Raw genomic sequence first — 8371 nt, 5'->3', positions numbered from 1 at the left:
ATATGTATATACATTAATACTCCTGAATATAATCACCTGCTCATCTATTCTTTATAATGTTACTCCTATATATGTCTTTAGAGCTTGCCATTTGGTGTGGAATAACCAATCGGTGTGTCTTACTCGGGGAAGACTATTTCTCCTGCTCTAAGCCTTCTTAGTTGCCTATCGTTCTTTATGTAGGGCTGATGCCTCCTGGGCTTTCCTTTGTCCACTTTAACATGCCTATTGTCCTTGTTTGGCTGATGCTGAGGTAGTCACATTGGTGGAACTTCATGACTATAGCATCTGACATTCCTAGAAGACACGATCTCATAGTAAATTTCCCATCCTCTGACTCTTACAATCCTTCTACCCCCATTCCATAATATTCCCAAAGTGTTAGGTGAAGGAGTAGAGGTATCCTTTGTGGCTGGGCTACAAACTCTGCATTTTGTTTGGTTGTTGTTTTTTGTAATGGTCTCTGTTACATAGAGAAGGTCCTGCTGAGAAGAGAGGACTACACATAAATCTGAAAATTTGGAGCTAGCAGCCTCCAGTGAGAGAGAATATACAATGTTTGTTTTTCTGGGTCTGGGTTACCTCATTTGATATGTTCTTTTCTAGTTCCATCTATTTACCTGAAAAGTTCATGATTTCATTTTTTATTTACAGCTGAATAGTATTCCATAGTATATAGGCACATTTCCAGTATCCATCCATCAAAGGAAGGATACTTAGGTGGTTTCCATTTTCTAACTTTATGAATAGGGCAGCGGGGAACATGGCTGAAGTTATCTGTGGAACAGGAGCTTGAATTCTTGGTGTATATGCCAAGGAATGGCATAGCTGGGTCATATTGTAGATTTATTTTTAGCCTTTGAGAATTGTCTACACTAATTCCCACACTGCTGCACTGGTGTGCAGTTCTACCAGCAGATAATGAGGGTGCCCTATTCCCCACACCCAGTCTCCGATGTTGTTGGTTGTTTTGTTGGTCTTTGCTGTTTGACTGGATAAATGGGATGTCAGTATAGTTTTGATTTGCATTTCCTTCATTGCTAGGGACAATGAAGATTCTGTGATGTAATTCTTTGTCTCCTTAGTTTTTTCTTTTGAGATTCCTTTGTTCGGGTTTCAGGTCCATCTTTCAAAGGGGATATTTGTTTTTCTTTTATTTTTTGAGTTCTTTACAGATTCTGGATGTCAGATGCATAGATGGCAAAGATTCTCTCCCATTATGAGGGTTTCTTCTCCATCAGGCTGATTATTTCTTTATCTGTGCAAAAGCCTTTTAGTTTTATGAAGTCTCACTTGTCAACTGCTGGCCCTAGCCTTTGAGCAAATGGGACTTATCAAAAAGTCCTGCCCTACACCTTTATCGTGTAGGATTCTGTTTATGTTTTCTTCTAGTGGTTTTGGGTTTCACATTTAGGTCTGTGATCAGTGTGGAGATTTTTTTTTTGCAAGATGATAGATATGGATCTAATTTCATTCTTCTTTATGTAGACGTCCAGTTCCTATGACCTTTGGTTGAAGATGTTTTTTCTTCTTCAGCTTGTTTTTGTTTTGTCATATACTAAGTGGCTGAAGTTATGTGTGCTCGTGTTTGGCACTTCTATGTTGCTCCATCAGTCTGCATGTCTATTTTTGTGCTGAAACTTTATGTTTTTATTCCTATGTCTCTGTAATATATCTTAAGTTCTGGAGTAGTAATCCCTCCAGATTATTTTTCTCAGGATTGCTTTGGTTTTTTTGTGGTTCTTTAAGAGTTATAGGATAGTTTTGGTTGGCACTGCCTTGAATCTGTAAATAGCTCTTGCTGGAATGGCCATTTTCACCGTATTAATTCTACCAACTCATTTGCATGGAATGTCTTTCCATTTTCTAGTGCCTTTCTCTCTCTCTCTCTCTCTCTCTCTCTCTCTCTCTCTCTCTCCCTCTCTCTCTCTCTCTTAGAGGATTAAAGTTTTTATTTTAGAGATCTGTGGTAGTTTGAATGTATGTGGTCCCCAAGCTTTTAGAGAATGGTACTATTAGAAAGTGTGACCTTGTTTAAGTAGGCGTGACCTTGTTGGAAGAAGTATGTCACTGTGGAGGCAGAATTTGAGTTTTCCCATGTTTAAGCTATATTTAATTTAGTTCACTTCCTATTGTCTTGGATCAAGAGGTAGAATTCTCAGCTCCTTCTGTAGCAGCATGTCTGCCTGCATGCTGCCATGTCCCACCATGATGTTAATGGACTAAATCTTTGCATTGTAAGTCATCCAAATTAAATGTTTTCCTTTATAAGAGTTACTGTGGTCATGGTGTCTCTTTTAATTAGAAACCCTAAGTAACTAACGTAACAATTCACTTTATGTTTTAAGATTTAATGATCGTATTTAACACAATGATCACTGCCAAGGTATTCTATCATTAAAAACCAGTCAAAAGTTTTTTATGTAACTATTTGTGAAAATGTAACTACTGCAGGTTAGGCCAGTAAACTGGTTTCATTTGCAGTAGGAATATAGGCTATGAATTGTTAAGATTTTATATACACTTTGCTTTGTTTTTCAACAGAGTAAAAAAGCCATAAAGAATATTCTTCAAAAATGCACCTACCTCCCAGCCCTCGAGCCATTTTTGTATGATGCGCCTCCCAATATCCTGAAACACGCTATTGGTCAGTTCAGTAAGGTAAGAAACATACCTGCAAAGAAGGAAAGAAAATCTTAAAGTTACTGCCACAAATAACAAGTTGGAGTTAACTAGGCAGGAGAGGATGAACTCCTGTAGTGGGAAGGCATTCTAGGGAGAAGGAAGAGCACAGGCAAAGGCAAGCAATGCCACAACACCCATGCTCTGAGTTACTACAACTGCTGCAGTTGATGACTGGCTGGTGAGGATCCAGGATGAGTACTAGATGTTTATGAGGGACCCTTCTCCCTTGTTAAAGAGCCTGCCTCTATTTTGTAGAGGCGGAGAGACTGGAGTGTAAGCTTCATGTATGCAGTGGGTAGCATTAACTTTGTTCATGTTCATTGCTTTATTCCATTTTTACAACATGAACAGTTGATAGACTTTTAAAAGGAGCTGTTTTACTTCCCATTACCCTCAGATTTGGATTACTCTGTTATAGACACACTGAGAGTAAATTCTCTACTAAGTTATTTTCAGTAGTAAAATGCTAGCTTGCGAAGGAAAATGTGATTGTCTGTGCATTTTCCCTTTAAGGTGCTGCCTCATGACAGCAAAGCTTGGCGGCTTTTTGTAACTAGCGGAGGACTTAAAAAGGTGCAAGAGATAAAAGCAGAGCCTGGCTCTCTCCTGCAGGAATACATCAACAGCATTTAACAACTGCTACCCAGAGGAAATAGTACGGTACGGAGCTGGACTGAGAATTTCAGTATTGCAGTGTTTTCAGTAGTCAAGTGTGTAAATATGTGGACTTTGAAATTCTACACAAGGCTCTTTTACCTCATGCAAATGAAACAATTAGATTATGTTCTAATTGAACATAATCAGTCAGTCTGCAATGTTGTTTATCACATGTGTATACTATTTTAATATATATTTTACTAAATACATAAAGGAAGAGTTCAAATTAAATTGCTTTGAAATTGTGAATGTCTGCTATACAGGTTGATAGATTATGACTTTCACATAAAATGGAAAAAGAGCATATTCAATAAATGGTGCTGGCATAACTGGATACCAACATGTAGAAGAATGAAAATAGATCCATATTTATCACCATGCACAACACTCAAGTCCAAATGGATCAAAGACCTCAATATAAAACCAGCCACACTGAACCTCATAGAGGAGAAAGTGGGAAGCACACTTGAATGCATTGGCGCAGGAGACCATTTCCTAAATATAATCGCAGTAGCACAGACACTGAGAAAAACAATTAATAAATGGGACCTCCTGAAACTGACAAACTTCTGTAAAGCAAAGCACATGGTCAACAAGACAAATTATTGTTGAGTTACTTTATGTTTTTATAATTTTTTTTCATTTATACTGTACCTTAATTCAGAGAGCATATTCTACTGGAAAATTTACCTGAAAAATTTTCACATAAAAATTATAATTACAAAATTTATATGTGGAAAAAGTGACTCATAGGTTATTCTAGGATCCACAATTGGACAATAAACCAAGACTGAGATGTGGAACACTCAGTTGTAAATGGATGTCTTCATTAAGGCTCTCCCTTCAGGGCTCAGAGATGTATAAGGAAGAGAAGGAAGCAAGATTGTAAGAGCCAAAAGTGATGGGTAACTGTAGATGAAAGTTTTTGTCCCACCTGGTCCCACAGCTGTTCAATCCCAAATAAACACACAGAGCCTTATTTTAGTTATAATCTGTTTGGTCTATTAGCTCAGGCTTATTATCAGCTAGCTCTTACAACTTAAATTAACCCATAATTCTTGTTCATGTTTAGTCAGATAGCTTGGTACCTTTTCTCAGTAAGGCATTCTCATCTTTCTTCCTATGTGTGGCTTGTGACTGTGTCTTTCTTTCCTCTTCCCAGAATTCTCCTAGTCTGGTTACCCCAACTATACTTTTTGCCTGGCTACTGGCCAATCAATGTTTTATTAAACCAATACTAGTGGCCAATGTTTACATTGTACAGAAACATTATCCCGAAGCAGTTCCTTTTTTTTTTCTTTTCAAAATAAGACCCTTAGTCTAATCTCCTTTGTTTAGCTTTTTTCCTGACCATTGTCCATAACACCTTGTAACCAACACACTAAACAAAGACAAACATCCATAATCCAGTTTTTGGGAATGTGGGCATAGTTTTCTTTCTTTCTTTTTTAAATTTATTGATTTTTATTGAGTTCTACATTTTTCTTTTGCTCCCATTCCTGCCTCTCCCCTCCCCTTCAACCCTCCATCAAGGTCCCCATGCTCCCAATTTACCCAGGAGATCTTGTCTTTTTCTACTTCCCATGTAGATTAGATCTATGTATGTCTCTCTTAGAGTCCTCATTGTTGTCTAGGATCTCTGGGATTGTGATTTCTAGGCTGTTTTTCTTTGTTTCATGTTTAAAAACCACTTATGAGTAAGTACATGTAATAATTGTCTTTCTGGGTGTGGGTTACCTCACTCAAAAAAATGTTTTCTAGCTCCATCCATTTGCTTTCAAGCTTCAAGATGTCATTATTTTTTTTCTGCTGTGTAGTACTCCATTGTGTAAATGTACCACATTTTCCTTATCCATTCTTCATTCAAGGGTCATTTAGGTTGTTTCCAGGTTCTGGCTATGACAAACAATGCTGTTATGAACTTAGTTGAGCACATGTCCTTATGGCACAATTGAGTATCCTTTGGATATATACCCAAAAGTGGTATTATTGGGTCTTGAGGAAGATTGTTTCCTAATTTTCTGAGAAATCACCACACTGACATACAATGGAGCTGTATTGTCTGTTTTTTTTTAAAGCAAGATGAAGGGGCATGGGATTGTATAGGTAGAAACGTGAGAAGGCTCTTGAATGAGTTGGAGTGGAAACTATGACCAGAACATACTGATTGAATTTTTTTTCCAAATTAAAAAAGTTATTGCTGTGTGGTGTTGGCACATGCCTTTAATCCCAGCAATTGGGAGACAGAGGCAGGCAGTTCTCTGTGAGTTCAAGGCCAGTCTGGTCTCCAGAGCTAGCTCCAGGACAGACTCCAAAGCTACAACATATGAACATTTTTTGATCATTGCATTATCAATTTTAAAACTTAGATACAAAGTATTCAGTTTCTCATGTAGACCAGCTGTTTGGAGTGTTCCTCAGCTTTGTGTGGACAGTGGGTACCATACTAAACAACATAACTTAAAAAGATCATAGAAAATTTGCCTCTTGTAGTTATATAATAAAGTATCTGTTTACATCAAAAGCACTTATAAGGGGCATAGGAGATTGAGGCAAGCTTTAAAATTTGTACTAACTCAGACTAATAAAGAAATAATTGGGAACCCTTAAGTGCAAGACTGCATGAAGGAACCCACTTCTGAAAGCCATTTTTCAAAGTAGAAGGCCTTGTGAGAAACATTCTTTAGATGTGTGTATGTTATGTTTAACCATGACTGTGTATAAGGATGTTACTGAAAAAAGAATACAGCTATTGATTTTTATCATGGTAATTTAACAAATTATGGAGGAAATTAGTATAATATTATTCACAAATTTTTAAGTAGGCATAGGTAAAGTTAGCTGAAAGCAGCCAAATCAAGTCCAAACCAATATAAAATGCTAATCTTTTATGAAATGTTCAATTTAAAAATATAATTCATATCACTATGTATATATATATATATGTGTGTGTGTGTATATGTATCTGTATATGGGTATATGTATGGATGTTGATATATGGACATAGCTTATATTTTAGTAATTTTAAAAGTAATTTGTGAAATAGGTATTTAATGTGAATTGTGACCAGATATAATTAAAATATATATTAAGAAATTCTTTGTTGTCTCTAAGCGTATGCATAAAGCATGTAATGATTAAGACCATACATGAAGTTTTACTTATTTCAGCAAGTTCTTATGTAGACTTTCTTGAGTCCACCTTTGAAAATTTTCCCTATCTAATAGCAAATTTATTTTTTCAGGTACTATTCACCTGGATACTCGGATACTCTTCTACAGAGGGTGGACAGCTACCAGCCACTTACCAACTGAACAAACCGTACTTTTATCCTCCTCAGTTTCCCAGGAGAGTGTGACTAGTGATTGTTAAAGTTCTTTGAAAGTACACTCTAGCTGTGTTCAATGCGAGATACCTTTGGATAATGTTTTCTAAGTGTATGTAGTAGTTTAAGAATTAGTAGCTGGAATACATGAAGGACTAGTCATAGTCATCGCATGCATAGGGATTTCTCTAAAGATAGTCTTGAAGACATTAAAAGGTTTAACACATTTGTTATCGTTCTGCTGAAAACCACATGTAAACAGCACAGACATTATCTCCAACTAGCTGAGAAATGCTGCCCAACAATGCTTAGGCTATTTTGGCCATTTTCTCATACATAGGCAAGGAAAACTTACCTTTCAAGTTACATAAAAGCATCTAGAAGGGAAAGAGCTGAAAGGTGACCCTGATGACAAATTACCCTAAAAGAGGCTCTAATGCTGGTCACACAAACGCACTGGACTAAGTAGAAGCTCGAGAGCCTGCTAGGTTTCCTTAGAACGTAGGCACATCCTCATTCCCACTCGCTGGTCGGGAAGCTCTTTCCTTCTGGGTCCTCACTGAAGGGTTCTCAGCATTATTCTCTGGTATCTGTGCTCTCCATTCCTGGTGAGAAGTCTTTTATTCCTGATCCATATGCAAGGACCAAACATGGAATATTTGCCTCCATCGTCCTTGTTCTAGGTTCACTTCACCAAATTTCAGAAGTCATGATTTCAGGGATTTAAGTAATTTGAGCAGAATACATCAGGCTCAGACTTTATATTCATTTTTATTAGATTCAGTAATGGGGCCAAAGAAGATTTCAATAAAGTGTTAAAAACAGCATTAGAACTGTACTTTTTGTTTTCTGACTTTGGGAATCTGTCTTTGGAGTTAGGAGTCTTTGATTGTCAGTATATTTGTATGTTTGGGCTTACAGAGGTCTCACCAGGAGGCCTGAAGAGGAGGTGCAGGCCAGCCTAGACAACCTTTAGGACAGTGGGGATTGTCCTAAAATCCTAGCTTCAGGTTTCCTTTTTGGACTCCCCCAACCTTCGATTTTTCATCAAAAGGAAACTGTTCATTGCATCTGGACATTTTTCCGAACCCATCTCTGCCTTCATTTTTTTTTTCAGTAATGTACAACTTTGTGGAAACTTTAAAACTTCTTTATGACCAGCATTCTCCAACCTATGTTTTATTTATGTCAAACTAGACTTGCTAGTCATTGCAAGGTAAATGTAACATCCCTTGATTTCTCCAGCAATGCATGACTACTGCCCTTTTAGAAATCCAAACAGCATCTGAGGTTTCAAGGATTTCTTTTCCCTATTTTAAGACTTTTTCTTCTGAGTCAGCTAGGCCCCTTTCTTTATATAAAGCTTCATGTATGTGGATAGTGGTGAAGGCTATTTAGAGTTCATGGTTATATTGACCTCAGTTCCTGCTGTTCGTTAGAGAGCTGTGGTCAGCACTATGAGTTCTGCCTTTTTTACTGAGTTTCACTTTGGCAGAGATTTCAACTCAGTGATGAAACTCAGTTAATCATGAAGTACCCCTAAAAGGCATTCTCCCTTTGCAAAACTACTATCATGGATGAAATACTCATGTCAGAGTCCTTGATGGACTGGTCCATTAATTCTGGTCATCAGAAAAATACCTTATGCATAACTTTAACGCAGTCATGATCTGACTTACTGGTCCAACACATAGGACATTCTCT

General features: G+C 37.3%; 1 pseudogene; it reads left to right on the top strand.

The window, feature by feature from the left end:
- LOC101984942 overlaps positions 1-7510 on the top strand; it is a 15199-nt pseudogene extending 7689 nt beyond the window's left edge.
- Positions 7511-8371: the final 861 nt, after the last annotated feature.

Source organism: Microtus ochrogaster, unplaced genomic scaffold (genome assembly GCF_000317375.1).
Source record: "Microtus ochrogaster isolate Prairie Vole_2 unplaced genomic scaffold, MicOch1.0 UNK189, whole genome shotgun sequence".
NCBI classification, from domain to species: Eukaryota; Metazoa; Chordata; class Mammalia; order Rodentia; family Cricetidae; genus Microtus; species Microtus ochrogaster.
This window is presented reverse-complemented; position numbering and strand designations above follow the sequence as displayed.